This window comes from Triturus cristatus, chromosome 12, assembly GCF_964204655.1.
Source record: "Triturus cristatus chromosome 12, aTriCri1.1, whole genome shotgun sequence".
In the NCBI taxonomy this organism is placed as follows: domain Eukaryota; kingdom Metazoa; phylum Chordata; class Amphibia; order Caudata; family Salamandridae; genus Triturus; species Triturus cristatus.
Window position 1 is genome coordinate 644,161,900 of NC_140595.1, and position 20,755 is coordinate 644,182,654.

General features: G+C 43.7%; 1 protein-coding gene across 1 annotated transcript in view; it reads left to right on the top strand.

Annotated features, from left to right (window-relative positions):
* The first annotated feature begins 12,072 nt into the window (after nt 1-12,072).
* Nucleotides 12,073-20,755, top strand: part of CRISPLD2 (cysteine rich secretory protein LCCL domain containing 2) — a 143,577-nt gene continuing 134,894 nt past the window's right edge. Inside the window, exon 1 of the mRNA XM_085638618.1 lies at nt 12,073-12,329. The gene's annotated coding sequence lies outside the window, so the exon portion shown is untranslated. The remainder of the gene's footprint in view (nt 12,330-20,755) is intronic.

Below are 20,755 nucleotides of genomic sequence, written 5' to 3' on the forward strand. Positions count from 1 at the left end.
GGTGCAATTTACTATTCCAACTCCAGGAAGGTGCAGCAGTAGGGAAAGTGATGGATGGTGTAGGGGTGCAAATTACTATTCCAACTCCAGGAAGGTGCAGCAGTAGGGAAAGTGTTATGTACTATATGTTAAAATGAATTTAATTTTTGCAAAAAGTTATTGTAAATTTGCATTTCTCTACAACGTTCATTTTTCTCATTTTTTCCTTTTATCACTTTTGCAGACAATTGTTTTTGTTTTACAATTCCAATCAATACATAAGTGTCTACTCCAGCCTACAGACCATTCCCACTTAAGAAGACTCAGCAAGAAAACCAATTTAAAAAAAACAAGGTATTTTTAAACAACATTATAAGGTGCAGCAGTAGAGAAAGTGATGGATGGTGTAGGGGTGCAATTTACTATTCCAACTCCAGGAAGGTGCAGCAGTAGGGAAAGTGATGGATGGTGTAGGGGTGCAATTTACTATTCCAACTCCAGGAAGGTGCAGCAGTAGGGAAAGTGTTGGATGGTGTAGGGGTGCAATTTACTATTCTAACTCCAGGAAGGTGCAGCAGTAGGGAAAGTGATGGATGGTGTAGGGATGCAAATTACTATTCTAACTCCAGGGTGGTGCAGCAGTAGGGAAAGTGTTGGATGGTGTAGGGGTGCAATTTACTATTCCAACTCCAGGAAGGTGCAGCAGTAGAGAAAGTGATGGATGGTGTAGGGGTGCAATTTACTATTCTAACTCCAGGAAGGTGCAGCAGTAGGGAAAGTGATGGATGGTGTAGGGGTGCAAATTACTATTCCAACTCCAGGAAGGTGCAGCAGTAGGGAAAGTGATGGATGGTGTAGGGGTGCAAATTACTATTCTAACTCCAGGAAGGTGCAGCAGTAGGGAAAGTGATGGATGGTGTAGGGGTGCAAATTACTATTCCAACTCCAGGAAGGTGCAGCAGTAGGGAAAGTGATGGATGGTGTAGGGGTGCAATTTACTATTCCAACTCCAAGAAGGTGCAGCAGTAGGGAAAGTGTTGGATGGTGTAGGGGTGCAATTTACTATTCCAACTCCAAGAAGGTGCAGCAGTAGGGAAAGTGTTGGATGGTGTAGGGGTGCAATTTACTATTCCAACTCCAGGAAGGTGCAGCAGTAGGGAAAGTGATGGATGGTGTAGGGGTGCAAATTACTATTCCAACTCCAGGAAGGTGCAGCAGTAGGGAAAGTGTTATGTACTATATGTTAAAATGAATTTAATTTTTGCAAAAAGTTATTGTAAATTTGCATTTCTCTACAACGTTCATTTTTCTCATTTTTTCCTTTTATCACTTTTGCAGACAATTGTTTTTGTTTTACAATTCCAATCAATACATAAGTGTCTACTCCAGCCTACAGACCATTCCCACTTAAGAAGACTCAGCAAGAAAACCAATTTCAAAAAAACAAGGTATTTTTAAACAACATTATAAGGTGCAGCAGTAGAGAAAGTGATGGATGGTGTAGGGGTGCAATTTACTATTCTAACTCCAGGAAGGTGCAGCAGTAGGGAAAGTGTTGGATGGTGTAGGGGTGCAATTTACTATACCAACTCCAGGAAGGTGCAGCAGTAGGGAAAGTGATGGATGGTGTAGGGGTGCAAATTACTATTCTAACTCCAGAAAGGTGCAGCAGTAGGGAAAGTGATGGATGGTGTAGGGGTGCAATTTACTATTCTAACTCCAGGAAGGTGCAGCAGTAGTGAAAGTGATGGATGGTGTAGGGGTGCAAATTACTATTCTAACTCCAGGGTGGTGCAGCAGTAGAGAAAGTGATGGATGGTGTAGGGGTGCAATTTACTATTCTAACTCCAGGAAGGTGCAGCAGTAGGGAAAGTGTTGGATGGTGTAGGGGTGCAATTTACTATACCAACTCCAGGAAGGTGCAGCAGTAGGGAAAGTGATGGATGGTGTAGGGGTGCAAATTACTATTCTAACTCCAGAAAGGTGCAGCAGTAGGGAAAGTGATGGATGGTGTAGGGGTGCAATTTACTATTCTAACTCCAGGAAGGTGCAGCAGTAGTGAAAGTGATGGATGGTGTAGGGGTGCAAATTACTATTCTAACTCCAGGGTGGTGCAGCAGTAGGGAAAGTGATGGATGGTGTAGGGGTGCAATTTACTATTCCAACTCCAGGAAGGTGCAGCAGTAGGGAAAGTGTTGGATGGTGTAGGGGTGCAATTTACTATTCCAACTCCAGGAAGGTGCAGCAGTAGGGAAAGTGATGGATGGTGTAGGGGTGGAAATTACTATTCTATCTCCAGGAAGGTGCAGCAGTAGGGAAAGTGATGGATGGTGTAGGGGTGCAAATTACTATTCCAACTCCAGGAAGGTGCAGCAGTAGGGAAAGTGTTGGATGGTGTAGGGGTGCAATTTACTATTCCAACTCCAGGAAGGTGCAGCAGTAGGGAAAGTGTTGGATGGTGTAGGGGTGCAATTTACTATTCTAACTCCAGGAAGGTGCAGCAGTAGAGAAAGTGTTGGATGGTGTAGGGGTGTAATTTACTATTCTAACTCCAAAGTGTTGGATGGTGTAAATGTTATGTTTTTGGTATTTCATTTATTTTGTCAGGCTAATTTTTTTTTCTTCTCTTCTCTTTTCAGATAATGTCTAGTCTGGAAGCTGCAAAGTTTATTAAATCCAAGGATGGCAAAAATGTATTAAACCATGGTGGATACATATATAGTAAGGAAAGAATAAGTTTAACTAGAAATCATTGGAGGTGTGTGCAATACTACACTACCCATTGCAGTGGCAGAGCGGTTACTGTTGATAATTTAGTTGTGAAAACTACAGAACATAACCACTCTGCCTCTGCAATGGAGGTAGAAATTAGAGAAACAATAAACGAAATGAAAGCTATTGCAAGCACCTCCAATGATTCTACAGGATCCATTTTAAGAGAGGTTGCACAGCATGTCCCCAGTCATGTTGTTAGTAACATGCCTATAATTCCTAATTTGAGAAGAATTATTCAGAGACAAAAGCAGGCAAGTAACATTCAATTATCTACACCACATTCTTTCTCTGACATTAGAATTCCTCATGATCTTTCTATTTCTTTTTCTGATGAACCTTTCCTTCTGCATGACAACGAAAACCCTCAGAAACGAATTCTCATTTTTAGTACCCCACGTAACCTTGCTAAGTTAGAAAGTAGTGAAATTTGGATGATGGATGGGACGTTTAAAAGTACACCCCATCCTTTCACTCAAATTTACACTATACATGCTAAAATTAACAATAGTGTTATTCCCTTAGTTTATAGTTTGCTACCTGATAAGACTTCTGCAACATACACTGAACTTTTATCAGTGATTAAAAGTAAAACATCTTCAAGTCCTCGAAAAATAATTATTGATTTTGAATTGAGCATGATCAATGTGATCACTAAAACGTACACGGATACCCAAATTCAGGGATGTTTTTTTCATTTTTCGCAGGCATTTTGACGTAAATTACAGAAAACATCCCTAGTTGCAGAATATTCTCGGGATAGCAAACTACAATTTGAACTAAAAAAATTAACTGCACTTTGTTTTGTTCCTCCCGATAGTGTGGACGAGTACTACACTGCAATTATAGAATCTGTTTATTATACGAGTAACGAAGAAAAATTGGCACCCATTCTAAATTATTTTGAGGACACATGGATTGGACACCTAAGCAGATCGGGTCGCAGGAGGAAGCCACGATTCCATGTGGAGTGGTGGAACTGCTACACGAGCTGTTTAGAGGGAGAAGCAAAAACAAACAATGCCATTGAGGGATGGCATAACTCCTTCAACCACACAATTGGCAAACCACATCCAAACTTCTACTCTTTTTTGGAAACTTTGAAGAAGGAGCAAAGTTTTCAGGAAATGAGAATAGCCCAAACACTCGCAGGTAGTCTAAACCCACGAGTAACAGTCAAAACAAGGGAAATGTCTGAGAGACTATTGGCAATTCTACAACAATTTTCGTTGTGTGTGGCTATAGACTACCTGGAAAATCTTTCTAACATTCTTTCTTTCTAAAATAATGTATTAACTTACTTTCCTGCTTTGCTTCAAAATTTAATATTTTTCAAATTACAATTGGCATACAATTTTTTTTTCTAAAAACTTTTACAAACAAACAAGTCGGGTCCTTTTTTTTTTTTAACAAATCTTCATTTCAAGCAAAAACTACCAATGTGTTCAAATTTACTGTCCCATAGTATTTGAACAATTTTTCTAAATCGGAACGCCATTAATATAATTACCGATAACTTCCTTTATAATTTCCGTCCTAAGAAATCACCAAAACTCAAACATATCTAAATTCTACACGTCAAACCATAATCCAAAATGCACTTTGCTGCTTAATCACCATTTTTTAATCAATCTTTACTTTCCAAATTTTACAAGTGCGCAACTTTTTTTCAATTCGAAATGAAGATCGACATTACTTTTCTTACTTCCTAAGTAAAGAAATCAACTTTCTGAACAGTAACTTTAAATTCTTTAACAGTTACAAACTTTTTTTAAATAAAAAAATAACTTTTCGCGACCCGACTTAGGCATACATTAATGACATTAATGTGGACATGTTTAAAAACATTTAAGACATCAATTAGTTTTCCCGCAACCTCTCCTTATTCTTTCCTCACTATATATGTATCCCTTTTAAAGGTTTAATCTATAATATCAAATGAAAGTATTTCCTACCTGACCGCAGATCAGCTTCCTGCTGCTTCCTCCACCGATGCTCTGCAAAATGGCGCATTACGTCGACGCTCACGTCATTACGTCATCGCGTGCATCAAAATATTCAACGGACTACTTTATTTAACTAATCTGTTAATAAATGTTTATAAATGTAAATAAAATATTAATATGTTTTTTGGAAAATGTTACTTACATTGCAAAATTAAATAAAAATATGGTTTATTTTTTCATTATTTTTGTATAAATAAATATTTTCAAAACAATAATTATTTGCTGTTATTATTTATTAAAAAGTGATTTAAACTTCAAAATTGTAACTATTTAAATGTAAATTTACTAAATATGTTCCTTACCTCGACTCTTTTGTCTTTTCCCTTCAAAACTTTCTCTTTCTGATCCTTCTTTTCTTGTTCCGCGGGTTGTATATTCTGAAGCTGCCAAAATAAATGAAGGACAAATAAGCTCATAGACTTCAATGCAAAACCGTGGGAATTTTTTTTTAAAAGTAAGTACTTTTTTTCCTTCTCTTTTTTTAATATAATATTATTTTTAAAATGTATTTTTTATTACTCTTTAAATATTAAAAAAAATTTAATATATGTAAAAAAAAAAATTAAAATTTCTCTTAATATTTTTAAAAAAAGTCAAAAAGTACTCTTCCATTTTATTGAAAATAATTATACTTTATTTTACAAACTTAAAAATACTCTAGTATTAATCATTCTTATTACTTATTAAGTACTCTTAATTTTTTATTTTATTAAATTTATAATATAATTTTTTTTTCAAAAAAAAAATCAAGTAATAAAATAATGTAAAAAATAGACTTTAAAATTTTAAAAATACTCAAGTATTAATATTTAGTTACTCACTCTTTTTTTTAATTTAAATATTAAATACTCTTTCTATTTAGAATAATTCTCAAGTATTAATTTAACTTTTTACAAACTCACTATTAACTCTAATATGTTTCAAATTAAATTTAAAAATACTCTTTCTATTTACAGAAATACTCAAGTATTAATTTAACTATCCTAAAAAACATTTCTATTAGTCAAAATACTCAAGTATTAATATTTTGAAAAACTACTCACTTTTCAAGTATTAATATTTAGTTACTCACTCTTTTTTTTATTTTAAATATTAAATACTTTTTCTATTTAGAATAATTCTCAAGTATTAATTTAACTTTTTACAAACTCACTATTAACTCTAATATGTTTCAAATTAAATTTTAAAATACTCTTTCTATTTAGAGAAATACTCTAGTATTAATTTAACTATCCAAAAAAACATTTCTATTAGACAAAATACTCAAAAATTAATATTTTGTAAAACTACTCACTTTTCAAAAATTATATTTCATTTAATAAAAATTAATTATACGATATATATATTTATTTAAAATAAAATACCAACATTAAAAAATGCGTTGTAATAGTATATGCGTTGTAAAAGTACTTACCATATAACATCATGCGTTGTAAATGCATGCGTTGTAAATGCATGCGTTGTAAAGGCATTTTCAAAGAATGCGTTGTAAAGGTATATGCGTTGTAAAAGTACTTACCATATAATAGCATGCGTTGTAAAAGCATGCGTTGTAAAAGTTTTTGCGTTGTAAAAAATGCGTTGTAATAGCATAGCGTTGTAAAAGTTGCGTTGTAAAGGTAGTTCCCCGTATTTTACCAAACTAAAGCTGTAATACTGTTCCTGAAGTAGTAAAAGACTTTTGACATTTTTCAGCTCGTTATGGATGGAACTAGCTAATCCTATACTTCAAAATGTTGCTGTAAAAATGTCAAAAGGATTTGCCTCTTTATAGCTCAGTATGGATGACACTGTGCTAATCCTATGCTTAAAAACTCTGCTAGGAAAACAGACATTTGAGGTTAGCAGATGACGAGGGTATGTGGTGTTGTAGAGTGTTCCTTATAATGGAGCTACTCTCCACCTGAACCTTGGGTACTACCCAGGGTCCCCCACTCGATATCCTGACAAACATCCAATGCGATATTCCTAGTTTTTTGCTCAGGGCAGCACTTTCTGCAAATTCAAAAGTCCTACTTTCCAACCCTTCCTAAAATTACTTGCGAATGTATAACTTTCCCCAACATATTCCAGGACTGGAGTTAGAATAATTTATAAGCCCCTTGGAATATTTGAGGGAAAGTTGTTCTTTCTCTGTAGGACGGTGGAGTATTATGTGATTATGCTGGTTAGGCTTCTCCATGCAAAGCTCTCACAGATCCCAAAGATGGTCCTAGGATTCACAATGATAAATCAACAGCTCAGACCTGTTAGAGCGGCAAAGAGCAGTCAAGCTTTACTAGCGGAACATGTGTGAAGCATTTCAGAGCACATACATGGATGATAAGTAATTGACACGACTCTATAGAAATCTGACATCAATTTATAAAAATAAAGTGTCTTTTTATCGTACGTTAGACACCAAAATGAACGTGCTCAGATACACATAACTGGAGTGATGAATTTTAGAAGAAAACAAAAAACACAGTAATTCAATACTGCAGAACTTTTGCATTGCGGTCAATGGGAAAAACCAGTCACAATCGGTCACTTGCAGGTGGATTTGCGTGGAACTCAAGGAGCTTTACGGTAATGCGGGTCACAGGAACAAGCCATGACACTCAGTTCAATTTTACCTGGCCTGTGGAGTCCCGGTGCAGAGTTGCTCTGAATGTCCACGGTGATGAACAGAAGCCACAGAGAAGTTGCTTTTTATGGCTAACACGGTACTGCGGGGAGCAAGATGCAAAAATACAACAACGGGGCCAACTCTGACGTTGGATGAAAGTCAGATGAAGTTCCCTCTAGATGCATCTTTGAGTGAAGAGGTCAGTCCACGGACTGGTGACCAATAAAACTTGGCAGCGGTAAGCACAGCAGATGGTTACTTCGATGTCTGGTGGTCCCGGGGAACATAGTAGTGGCCTGAAACTTCATGGAAGGCAGGATTACAGTTCCCACAATGCACTAGACTATCTGAACTTGGGCGATCCCTCGGAGGGCTCAATGGCCAGCGATTATTTGGATCCGGAGCACTGTTGTACTTGTAGTTTGCAGGGTCTATTGCCACTATTCCAGGAGAGTCTGAGGGTGCTTCAGGCTCTCGCAGGAGTCTCTCTATCTGGGAAAACTGAGTCTTAGCCTAGGATGAATCTCAAACAGGGAGTTCCAAGAGCATTGCTTCAGGTGCTAAGTATCCCTCTTTTGTTTTGTGCAAGTCCTGTTGTCGTAGACACAGGTCTCTTCTTTGTCCTCTTCGATGCAAGTTGATTCAGAACTGAGGTTCTGGTGCCAGGGTGGTCCCTTAACTACTAGATTTAGGGGAGGTAGGGAGTTAGGGGGTGTAGAAGCAAGTAGCCAATGGACTGCTAGTCCCTGCAGCTAGTCTGCCTCTGAGGTGAACACATATGGCGGTGTAGATCATTTTGTTTTTACTCAGAACCCACTATTTCTACCACTTTTAAGAATGACAGAAGTCTTTCTTAGGTGTACAGACCAGGCAGCTCACCATAGAGGTGTAGCTATCCTTCTGGGGGTGTACCCCTCCTGCATACCTAATTTCCTGTCTGCCTAAGAGGAAATGTGCCTGGGGCAAAGGGAGGGCTGTTTACTCCTTTGGGAGACAGCCTGGATGAATGTCAGAGGCGGTGCAGCCTTTGAAGCTCACCACCTTGAAGTACCACTTCACTAGACATCCTGAGACGAAGGAGGTGTGACCTCCTCCTTGCTCCAGACTTTGCTTCTGATTCCAGGGAGTGTTCACACTGCCTGACAGGAGGTCAGAATCCTGTCTTGGTGGCAGCAAGCGCAAGTTGCTAGCCAGAGCACAGAGAAGCTGGGGCAACCAGGTGGGTGCCCTCTACAGTAGCCACCTGGGTACATGCCACATCGCCCTCAACACAAGATTTGTGCCAGGAGTGAGGAGACACATTGTTTGATACCAAACATGACATATTTAGGTGGTACCATAATGGAGTTAGCGACCCCAGGTTTGCCCGGATGCCAGCCCATGTTATTCTCTGGACCGATTATCACTTATAGTGTATTTTAATGGTACAGGCCCCTGTAATGTATACATGGGTGGCTCCTCCGTTAAGGCAGAGGAGCATTGCCCCACTAAAAGATTTCCCCCAGAGATGGAAAAATAAAATGGAAATAAACTTCATTTATTACCATTTTATTTTCAAAACCCCACCCCGAGCTGAGCATCAGGACGGGTGGCGGGGCTTTCTGTTTTCTGCTGCTGCCAATCAGGCAGCAACAGAAAGCAGTGAGAGGCAGGGCAGGGCACTTTAAGTTTAAAGTGCGCATGTCTTTTTGGCCGGCCATCTTGCGACGTCCAGCCGGACATGCGCATTCTAAAGCACTCTAACCCAGCTGTCTTTGACAGCTGGGTTAGAGACAGCATAGGGCTCTAGTGTCCTTGGGAGTGCCGAAGGAGGCCGCACCCTCCAATCCTAGCGCTTCTTTCATCCTGCATGAGAGCAGTGCCAGGATTGGTTACTGCAGTTTCCTGGATCCATCGTTGGAGCCTGCCAGGAAAAAACCGGAACAAATTTCGACGGACAATGATTAGGGAAAATTAATTATTTAATTTTCCTCATCATTGGCCCTCGAAATCCCCCCCTCCCCATCCACCTTGCCCACCACTCTTACCTGCACGGGCCGCGGCTGGGCACTGGCTAAGATCTAACTAAATCTGGGCCATAACATTCAAAGCTATGCGTTAACTGTAAGCTATCCCATACCCTTTACCTGCACTAAGGTATGGCTTGCTGATGCAAATTCGGATTGTTGTTCTTGAGTTAGTAAAGTGACACTCACAGTAATCATCTACTCTATGTAGCCTCCGCACACTCTGTCTATGACCCTATCATTAGTTTAACATGGTCTACCAGTTCTCTTTCACATACACATTGTCGTGCCACTTCCAGCCTCTGTTTTGGAAACCTGTATCTTATGAAGAAAGCCCACCCTTTATTCCTGCTGAGTTTCGTAAGCAGGTAGCCCTCACTTTCTTCCACAGTCAGGGTTGGACTGGAACAGAAAATAGGCCCAGGCACCAAAATAAAAGGGGCCAACATTACTGAATTAGAAAGCTAAAGCAAGTGCTCCTTGTTTGCAAATTTGCCCAGTTTTAAACTTGTACAGACATGATGTATGTTTGTTTTGCACAGGTTGGAAGAATGCATAGATTTGAGCTTACTGCAGGTAATGTTTGTGTTATTTTTAAGGGAAATCAACAGTAAAAAACCGACCCAGCAGACCATAAAACAGGCCTACAAATGGCCAAAAATATATCCCACACATGGACTTGTCGGGACGAGCCCCTTGGGCACCGCTTGATTGCCCTGTAGGCCAGTCCAACCCTGTTCATGGTTTGACTATGATAATTCTTGCTGTATGGCTTTGCCTAAGAAGTCAATCACATCCAGTTGATTCCAAATGCGACCTCCTGCACCACTGGATTGTTCTCCTGAATACCGACCGACACCCAGAATATTCTGGTACAAGAATGCCAAAGGCAGAATATTTAGGTACAAAATATCAAAAGGTAAGTGCATATAGGGAAGTACAGATTTACTAATCGCAACTGCACATCTGTGTACCTTGAGAATATATGCAGCACGAAGGTACATATATATGGGTTTAGGTATAGAAACTCAATACCGACATACCTGTCGCTATATTTTTTTAACATTTTGGCCTTGATATGGTTTCCCTTCGATGTTCTGGGGTCAATATTCAGGGTGCACACCCACCATTGCTAGGCCTACCTCTATGGAGAATGTCACTCCTGTTTTAATGCAAATTGATTGGTTCCCACGAGCCCAGGGGATTTTATTTATATCACTTCTCATTGTTCACAGGGTCATCCCTGGTGCTGCTCCTTTAGTATTGTCTAGTGCTTGAAATGAGAAAAGTAGAAGTGCAGGTACCCTGTGCCAGAGTGCCTGTTTGTTTCTGAGAAGTGCGGTACTTTCCAATTCAAAGTATTTCGTCACTCTCGAGAGGTGCAGTTACTCTACCTCTCAAAATAAAAAAGTGCTGGTACTCAGTACTGGACAGCACCGGTCCATTTAAAGCACTGATATTGTCCAATAAATTTAACAACCATTCCCTGTTTTGCAATTTGCGTTCTCGGGCACGTTTCTGCTAAATGCGCCCAAAGTTCGCTCTGCTTCGTATGACAAAAGGCGTTTCACATGCAGCAGCCAAAGAATGGAATTCACTGCCAACAGAGCTTTGATCCCAACCCCCCTTGGTTCGGTTTAAAAAAGGAATTAAAAGCGTATTGTTTAAAACTGCTTTCAGATTACAGTAAAACCTTTTAGTTCCATGTGGGTTTAATTAGAGCCAATAAGCGTCGGTGATCGTGCGCTCTAAAAGTACCACACACACAACATCCAACTTTAACTGCTCTCTCTTTATGCTATTAAATTGATTTGTGTATGTTTATTTTTAACTCCTAGTAATTGTTCACACTTCAGTTACTTGCACTGTGTTCTCATTGTGTCAACCTACATATGTGAGCGTTTGATGTTAGCCTCACTTGCCTAGCTACTGTTAGATAATGCCCTCATGTTCCCTCCTTCTTGTCTTTATAGGGCCTTATTGTCTTAATCAATCATTAGATACTCTGTGTGGTAATGTCACTCATCAGATGGGTACACTCGATTCCATCTCTTACTATTGTATCACAATGAATTGTACAGCGCTTTGAAGCGCTGACGGGCTCAATTAACGCTATAGAAAACAATAAATACGAAGTTTCAGTCTGCATTGGTTATGTTGGCCACGTAGGTTAGCGCTCAGAAGCTAGCCTGAAGTCACTTTAGGCTCTTTGCAGATCAGTACTAAGTTAAGGTGTTCGGATTTTAAGTTTTGTGTGTGATGCTGTGCTGTGTTATCCTCGTTCATGAAGTGATTTCAACCTACATCATGGACCACAAGTGCCCTCGAGGCGCCAGCAGGCAGCATATGCTGGTGCAAACATGCTGTGGTTTACATTTCAAAGGCTGCTTCTCAGCGCTTTCTTTTTGTTTGACGGCTCGCACCGTTGGCATTGTTTGCTAACCTGACTCTGAAACGTCCTGGGCCGTTCTCGCCGTGGCCCGCCGTCCTTCCACAGCAAGGGGTTTCCTGCCCCCTCTCGGGGTGGCTTCAGGGGGAGGAGGGTTTGGTTCCCACACGTTTGCCAGTCCCACATCCATCCTCCCCGGCCCTCCCACCCTTCCAGCCCCCCTCCTGCTCCTCTTACACACCGCGGGCCGGGCCCTCCCTCGGATGCGAGCGTATCTCCTCGGACCTCGAGGACACTGCCTCTGCTTTCGTCAGAGGAGACGAGAACACTTGCCAAGTGCGCCGGATTCCAGGAGCTGCGCGAGCCCTCGTCTCCCCAAACCTATAAATACTGCCTCGGGCCCGGAGGCAGTCAGAGCATGTGCTGTCTGTGAGCTCCAAGCGCCCTCCTGCTCCAGCGCCAAGAAGACGCTCCGTGTCCTGCCTGCCCTGCACTCTTTAGATAACTCACACCCGCATACCTCATCCCTTGCAAGCAGTGACTCAGGAGCACCTTACCCGGGCTTGCAGGTAAGGCAAGCGCCTAGAAGCTTCTACTCGTCTGTGTTACGTTACGTGGTGTCATGTTACGCTGTGATGTTTTATGCTACAGTAGAGGTCCTGTAAGGTTGCTATGTTATGCTGTAAGCTGTGCCTTGGCATGTTTTCTCCTAGTGCTGTATTGTATATATGCTGGGTTGTGGTGTGATGCAATGTTATACTATGGTTTGCACTATAATTTCACGTCATCGTGCTTTTACGCTATTTTATGATAAATTATATCACAGTATGGGAGGCTATGCTGTAGTATGTTTGCTATGCACTGCCATGCCATGTTGCACTATGACATGTTATTCTTTTACATGTGTTGCTTTGTTGTAGCAGTGTGTATACTGTTGTGCTGTGCTATGCTACAGTGGGCCATGTTATGCCATTTTATATGCTCCGGTATGCAACGTTATATTACACGATGCTGGGTGATGCTGTGTGTTGTTTATTTTTGGTTGTGTTATTTTCAGACACAACATCTTAGTCTATTGCTTTGTTATATTCTGCGTTGTTGTGATACTATCCTACGAAGTATTCAGCCGTCATATTTTATGTTATATGTACAGCGTGCAACTGTGTGTTATACTAATGGTATGTTGCCAGCGTTTTTCTTGTGCATTGCTGCTAGCTGGGTGGCTTCGTAGCGCTCCAAGGTGTTAGGGAATAGCATGGTATGCTATTGTGTGTTGTGCTGGTGCGCGCTGCTATAGCTGGGTGTCCTCGGTCCTGTGAGGAGAAAGCGTAGTTTAAAGATTGTTGCTTCTGAAATGAGGGCGCACTTGTCTGGGGTAGGAGTCGAATAAGCGCCCAACACCGCCCGCCCGTCATCTATTTGTGAAGGTTCCTTTGATTGGACACCAGTCAAATCGCTGTTTTACCACGATGTGGACACTAGTTTGTACTGTGCGTGCGGTGCGTGCGGTAGCCGTGTCCGTCATCATTGTGATACGCACTGGACTCCGTGTTTTCGCACCCTGGGGTTCTTCAATTCTTGAAGGTGTCTCCTCCTTTTAACTGCCCACAAAATGACGAGATGACTTTACAGAATCGAGGCAGGCACTGCGCCCACACTGGAGGCAGTGAGGCACTCTGCCCCCAGAGAGAATTGCCACCCTCCAACAGCGACTCTGGTACCCCACTGATTCGGTATTCTGTCCCCACTCATAGGCTCGGGCTGGTGCCCACGCTCCCGTTCCTCGAGTGGCTCTGCCCCGGTGGTACCCTGCGCAGGATTAATGCTCCGTTTGGTACCCTCACCCCATTTTCAATACATGCCTGCCCTCCACAGGTGCCTCGCACTACGGGGGGTGCCCTGTTTCGTATCCCCACCCCAGAACATGCTGTGTTTGGTGCCCTGCCCTCCACAAATGCCCTGCACAGTAACCCCACTCTCTTGCCAAGTTGGATGGGTACCCTGTCCTCCAGGGGGCGTGGCCTCAGCCACCTTACCCATGCTGACCCCTTGCTCCCCAGGAGCCCGGTTTGGTCAGGAACCTATCTTCAGAACCCCCAATAGCGCCTCGGTGTGGCACCGTGTGGCCTCGCGCAGCCTCCTCTCCTCCGCTGTGCTGTGAGCTCTGCCGCTCTTCTCTCCCTGTAGACAGCCCAGCTGTGCGGACGACATCTGATCGGTGCAGTCCTGCCCACCCCAGCTGTGCTGACGAGCGTCATTGGTCCGTCTGAACTCCCTCCACCCCTTGCTGTTCTGTGCTGATGCGGTGCATTTGACCCCCGCCCCCCCATTGAGCCCCTCTCCCCAGGTGTGCGGTGGGAGCCGCTGCTCTGCACAGCCCAGCCAGACCCTCTCCTGCACTGAGACGATGAGGCCGGCGCGTCTCCTCCTTTCTCCCTAGCGCAGCCGATGAGTCCTGTTTGCCTTAAGCCCCCCTGGCTGCGCTCTCAGGCGATGCGAGCTCTGATGCTATCGAAGTCCGCGTTCCCTCTTCTCAGCAGACCTGAAGCCTTCAGCTGGTCTTTGTACCCCCCCCCCCCCTTAGCTGAACTTGCTCGGTTTAAGTAATTTCCTTCTCTCAAGTGGAGCTGATGAGTTCTCTTCGGAGAATTCCTCCTTTCTTGTCTTGCGCTGATGAGTTCTGTTAAGTCCCACCTGAGCTGCTTAGTGCTGTTGCTCTATAAGTCCTAAATTCCCTCTCTTCCCTCTCCTGCAGGTGGCGCTGTTGATCACTCTGTACGACTCATAGAAGCCGATGATTCCTGGTGGTCTGTAAATACTAATTTCCTCGGCTGATGAGTTTTATTTGTTTGTAAGACCTCCATCCCTCTCCTAAACAGACGAGGTCTGTAAGTTCTTCTTCACTCTCTACACCTGATAAATTCTCTTGGTCTGTAAGCCCCCGTCCCTCACTTGCATTGATAAGTTATGTTGGTCTCTAAATTCCCCGTCCATCTACTGAGCTGATGAGTTCTGTTGGTCTGTAAATTCTCCGTCCATCTACGAGCTGATAAGTTCTGTTGGTCTGTAAATCCTCCGTCCATCTCTGAGCTGATGAGTTCCTGTGATTTATCCTGCGCAGCGAAGTACAAACCCTCCAGGCACCCTTATCTGCGACCTCACATGGTCCAGGGGCTCTAGAGATAGCTCAGCAGGTCAATGCAGCTGCTAAAGAGATGTTTGTGCAAACCTGAAATTCGAGTCAGTGAAGGCGCCTGCTCAGCCCTTCAACCTCCCAGCACGGAAAAGGGTACCACCGAGCCCAGCAATAGGGAGAGTTCTTGTTTACACTATATGAGACCGAGTGCCCTGGAAGCATATTTAAACGCGAAAAAGTAATTCGTTACATTGCCCCCCCCCCCTATTAAATGTATTTGCTTTCCTTCACTGGAAGAGTTACTCCCTTTATGCGACATTGGTTCTCTTTACATAGAAGGCTTTTTTGGGTCTTTCGAAGACGACCGTATCTCTATGATGTTTACAAACCTTGCGTTAATGTAATAACAACAGTCCTCTGACTGTTTCAGCTGGATGTTCTCTGAATTGTGTTTGCATTGGATGTTCGCTGCTTGATGTATTGAGATATCTACAATGGATCCGACGCATAGTTTGGTAAATATAGCTGCTACTAAGCACTATAAACAACAGCTTTTGTTATCTAAGGTTGAAAGGCTGAGTCATTCATGCCGGGATTCAAAGAGTGACCCGCAGATCACCGCACGTGTGAGCGGCGAGCGTTTAAGTCACCCAGCCAGCTTGCCGCATGCAGTAGCTGCCCTGGCGCCATGCCAGAGTTTGTACTCTGCGTTCGAGCGTTGCACCGCATGTACAAGTGAGTGCTATTGGCTTTGACAGGGCTCCCTTTCCAAGCCTGCCTGAAAGCCGCTGCAGCCCGGGACCCCTGAAATCCCAGCCGGCCCTCACCTCTGCTGTGACTCGCTCTGGTTTGCGGGGAGCCGCGCTGTCTGCACCTTTGCCATTTTTTCCTAGAATTACCGGCTGCTTATCAGTCCCAGATGTTGCCAGGCCAAGGTTGGCATGCGAGCGAATTAACCAAGGAGAAGTGTATTCAAGAAAGCTTTGTTTTTCGAAAAAGAAAAAAAGCCCACATGAAAGCCTTTTCAGAAGGTGGGGGTTGGGGCCATGGGGTAAAGGGGGCGCTGTCAAGGAAAAATGCATTGTGGGTTAGAAGTCATTTTACTGCGGTTTTCATTAAGGCTGAAGTCCATCAGTTGAACAGAACTTTCCTCTTCAATATATCAGTCTCGTTGAGAAGTTTCAGTCCTGTCCCTTTAAAAGCCCTGCTTAGAGGTGTCAGCTCTGCCCCTATACATGTTTAACATGTATGCTTAACGCGAGCACTGGTACTGAGCCAAGAAGGTACATGGAACATGCGGACGTTGCAGCACTGTCCCACTACACTGCAGCAGCCCTGCTGATGAGTGCCCGCACCTCATCAGTAAAGGTTACAGCAGAGCAGAGCTCTGAACTGTTGTCACTGTCCCTATGCGAGAATCTAAATCATTCTGACAAGAGCCAGTATTGTTGTAATGCAGCAGAGCCCACCTGCTCTGGGCTATCCTAATAAATGTTCAGCAGCCCTACTGCTCCATTACTAGCAGAGCAACCTCGCTGAAAAGAGCTGATACTGTCCCATAAAGCGTAAAGCAACCCTGCTGAGAGGGGCTGATAATGTCCCATAAAGCATAAAACACCCCTGCTGAGAGGGGCTGATACTGTCCCATAAAGCGTAAAACACCCCTGCTGAGAGGTGCTGATACTGTCCCATAAAGCGTAAAACACCCCTGCTGAGAGGGGCTGATACTGTCCCATAAAGCGTAAAGCACCCCTGCTGAGAGGTGCTGATACTGTCCCATAAAGCGTAAAACACCCATGCTGAGAGGGGCTGATACTGTCCCATAAAGCACCTCTGCTGGGTGGGGCTGATACTGTCCCATAAAGAGTAAAGCACCCCTGCTGAGAGGGGCTGATAATGTCTCATAAAGCATAAAACACCCTTGCTGAGAGGGGCTGATACTGTCCCATAAAGCGTAAAGCACCCCTGCTGAGAGGTGCTGATACTGTCCCATAAAGCATAAAACACCCCTGCTGAGAGGGGCTGATAGTGTCCCATAAAGCACCTCTGCTGGGTGGGGCTGATACTGGCCCTTAAAGCGTAAAGCACCCCTGCGGAGAGGTGCTGATACTGACCCGTAAAGCACCCCTGCTGAGAGCTGCTGATACTGTCCCATAAAGTAGCCCAGTTGAGAGGTGCCGATACTGTCCCATAAAGAGTAAAGCATCCCTGCTGAGAGGTGGTACTACTGTCTCATAAGCATACATCAGCCCCGCAGAGTGGTGCTAATACTGTCCCGTAAAGTGTACAGCAGACAGCAGTCCTGCTGAGAGGTGCTGGTGCTGGTACTGTCCCATAAAGAGTAAAGCATCCCTGCTGAGAGGTGGTACTACTGTCTCAAAAGCGTACAGCAGCCCCGCTGAGAGGTGCTAATACTGTCCCGTAGAGTGTACAGCAGTCCTGCTGAGAGGTGCTGGTACTGTCCCATAAAGAGTAAAGCATCCCTGCTGAGAGGTGGTACTATTGTCTCATAAGCGTACAGCAGCCCCGCTGAGAGGTGCTAATACTGTCCCGTAAAGTGTACAGCAGTCCTGCTGAGAGGTGCTGGTACTGTCCCATAAAGAGTAAAGCATCCCTGCTGAGAGGTGGTACTATTGTCTCATAAGCGTACAGCAGCCCCGCTGAGAGGTGCTAATACTGTCCCGTAAAGTGTACAGCAGTCCTGCTGAGAGGTGCTGGTACTGTCCCATAAAGAGTAAAGCATCCCTGCTGAGAGGTGGTACTATTGTCTCATAAGCGTACAGCAGCCCCGCTGAGAGGTGCTAATACTTTCCCGTAAAGTGTACAGCAGTCCTGCTGAGAGGTGCTGGTACTGTTGCAGTAAAACTATAGCAGCCTTGGTGAGGTGTTGTTACTGTTCCAGTAAATGTATAGAGGCCCAGCAGAAATGTGCTGATGACTTGCCAATACAAGTGTAGCAAGCCCACAGAGAGGTATTGGCACTGTCCCAGTATTTGTGTAGAAATCCTGCTGAGAACTGGTACTGTCAAAGTAAAAGTATTGCAGCCATCATGAGAATTATTGGTACTGTCCCACTAAAATATAGCAGTCCTACGGAGAAGTATTGGCACTGTCCCAGTAAAGGTACAGTAGTCCTGTGGAGATGTATTGGCACGGTGCCAGTAAATGTATAGTATTCCTCCTAAGAAGTATTGGTATTCTCCCAGCAAAAGTATGGCAGCCCTGCTGAGAAGTATTGATACTGTCACAGTAAAAGTATGGCAACCCTGCTGAGAAGTATTGATACTGTCCCAGTAAAAGTATGGCAGCCCTGCTGAGAAGTATTGATATTGTCCCAGTAAAAGTATGGCAACCCTGCTGAGAAGTATTGATACTGTCCCAGTAAAAGTATGTCAACTCTGCTGAGAAGTATTGATACTGTCCCAGTAAAAGTGTGGCAGCCCTGCTGAGAAGTATTGATACTGTCCCAGTAAAAGTATGGCAACCCTGCTGAGAAGTATTGATACTGTCCCAGTAAAATTATGGCAACCCTGCTGAGAAGTATTGGTACTGCCACAATAAAAGTATTGCAGCCCTGCTCACAAGTTTTGATACTGTCCCAGTAAAAGTATGGCAACTCTGCTGAGAAGTATTGATACTGTCCCAGTAAAAGTAAGGCAGCCCTGCTGAGAAGTATTGGTATTGTCCGAGTACAAGTATGGCAGCCCTGCTGAGAAGTATTGATACTGTCCCAGTAAAAGTATGGCAACCCTGCTGAGAAGTATTGATACTGTCCCAGTAAAAGTATGGCAGCCCTGCTGAGAAGTATTGATATTGTCCCAGTAAAAGTATGGCAACCCTGCTGAGAAGTATTGATACTGTCCCAGTAAAAGTATGTCAACTCTGCTGAGAAGTATTGATACTGTCCCAGTAAAAGTATGGCAGCCCTGCTGAGAAGTATTGATACTGTCCCAGTAAAAGTATGGCAGCCCTGTTGAGAAGTATTGATACTGTCCCAGTAAAAGTATGGCAACCCTGCTGAGAAGTATTGGTACTGCCCCAATAAAAGTATGGCAGACCTGCTGAGAAGTATTGATACTGTCCCAGTAAAAGTATGACAGTTCTGCTGAGAAGTATTGGTATTGTCCGAGTACAAGTATGGCAGCCCTGCTGAGAAGTATTGATACTGTCCCAGTACAAGCATGGCAACCCTGCTGAGAAGTATTGGTACTGCCCCAATAAAAGTATGGCAGACCTGCTCAGAAGTATTGATACTGTCCCAGTAAAAGTATGACAGTTCTGCTGAGAAGTATTGGTATTGTCCGAGTAGAAGTATGGCAGCCCTGCTGAGAAGTATTGATACTGTCCCAGTAAAAGTATGGCAGCCCGGCTGAGAAGTATTGGTACTGCCACAATAAAAGTATGGCAGACCTGCTCAGAAGTATTGATACTGTCCCAGTAAAAGTATGACAGTTCTGCTGAGAAGTATTGGTATTGTCCGAGTACAAGTATGGCAGCCCTGCTGAGAAGTATTCATACTGTCCCAGTAAAAGTATGGCAGCCCGGCTGAGAAGTATTGGTACTGCCACAATAAAAGTATGGCAGACCTGCTCAGAAGTATTGATACTGTCCCAGTAAAAGTATGACAGTTCTGCTGAGAAGTATTGGTATTGTCCGAGTACAAGTATGGCAGCCCTGCTGAGAAGTATTCATACTGTCCCAGTAAAAGTATGGCAGCCCGGCTGAGAAGTATTGGTACTGCCACAATAAAAGTATGGCAGACCTGCTCAGAAGTATTGATACTGTCCCAGTAAAAGTATGACAGTTCTGCTGAGAAGTATTGGTATTGTCCGAGTACAAGTATGGCAGCCCTGCTGAGAAGTATTGATACTGTCCCAGTAAAAGTATGACAGTTCTGCTGAGAAGTATTGGTATTGTCCGAGTACAAGTATGGCAGCCCTGCTGAGAAGTATTGATACTGTCCCAGTAAAAGTATGGCAGCCCGGCTGAGAAGTATTGGTACTGCCACAATAAAAGTATTGCAGCCCTGCTGACAAGAGCAGGTACGGGTTCAGTAGTCTACAGCAGCCCTGCTGACTGCCGCTGCTCCATCCACCCACCCACACTTCACCAGTGCTGTCGCTTGTTGCTTTCAGGCATTCCCCACTTTACACATTACTACACTGCCCAGTCCTCTTTTGCTTGAAGCTCTCTTCTTCTCAGGTCTACTTTGAGATGTGTGAATGGCAGTGGGTGGATATGAACGGCAGAGTTTGACAGAACAAGAGCGCTAGTACGGATGGGAGCTCTGGAAGAGCTGAGGTCTAACCAGGAGATGGTTCCTAGGGAGGGAGTGTGGTTAAAGGAGGAGACTAGCGTTATGGAGAAGGTATCAACCCGGGGTGATTGGCCTTTGAGGAGGTGGGTGCTTTGGAGAGGGTGAGGCCTAGTGAGGAAGCGTGGTCTGTGGAGGACGCGTAATGCAAACAGTGTGAGTTATCTAAAGAGGTAGTGTGGTCTGTGAAGGGAGCGTCAGCGAGGTGGACCAATGGAGACATGCTGCTCTGGATGCGGTATGATATGTTGGTGGAGGTTGGGTTTGTGGAGAAAGTTTTATCATTGCAAAAGGTGGCATGTGAGGATGGTTTGTGTGTTGTGGAGAAGCAATGGTCTGTGAAACGTGCAGACTATGTGGTTGGAATAAGTTTAGGTGGGCTGTGGATTATGTGGCGTCAGTAAAATATATTATCTATGCAGGAGTTGTATTTTAGGTGTAGTGCGGTCCATTGAAAGTGTGGAGGCTATGAAGGAGGCAACACCTTTTGAGGAAGGGTGACTTATGGACAATTTGTGGTCCATGGAGGAGGTGTGGTCTGTAGA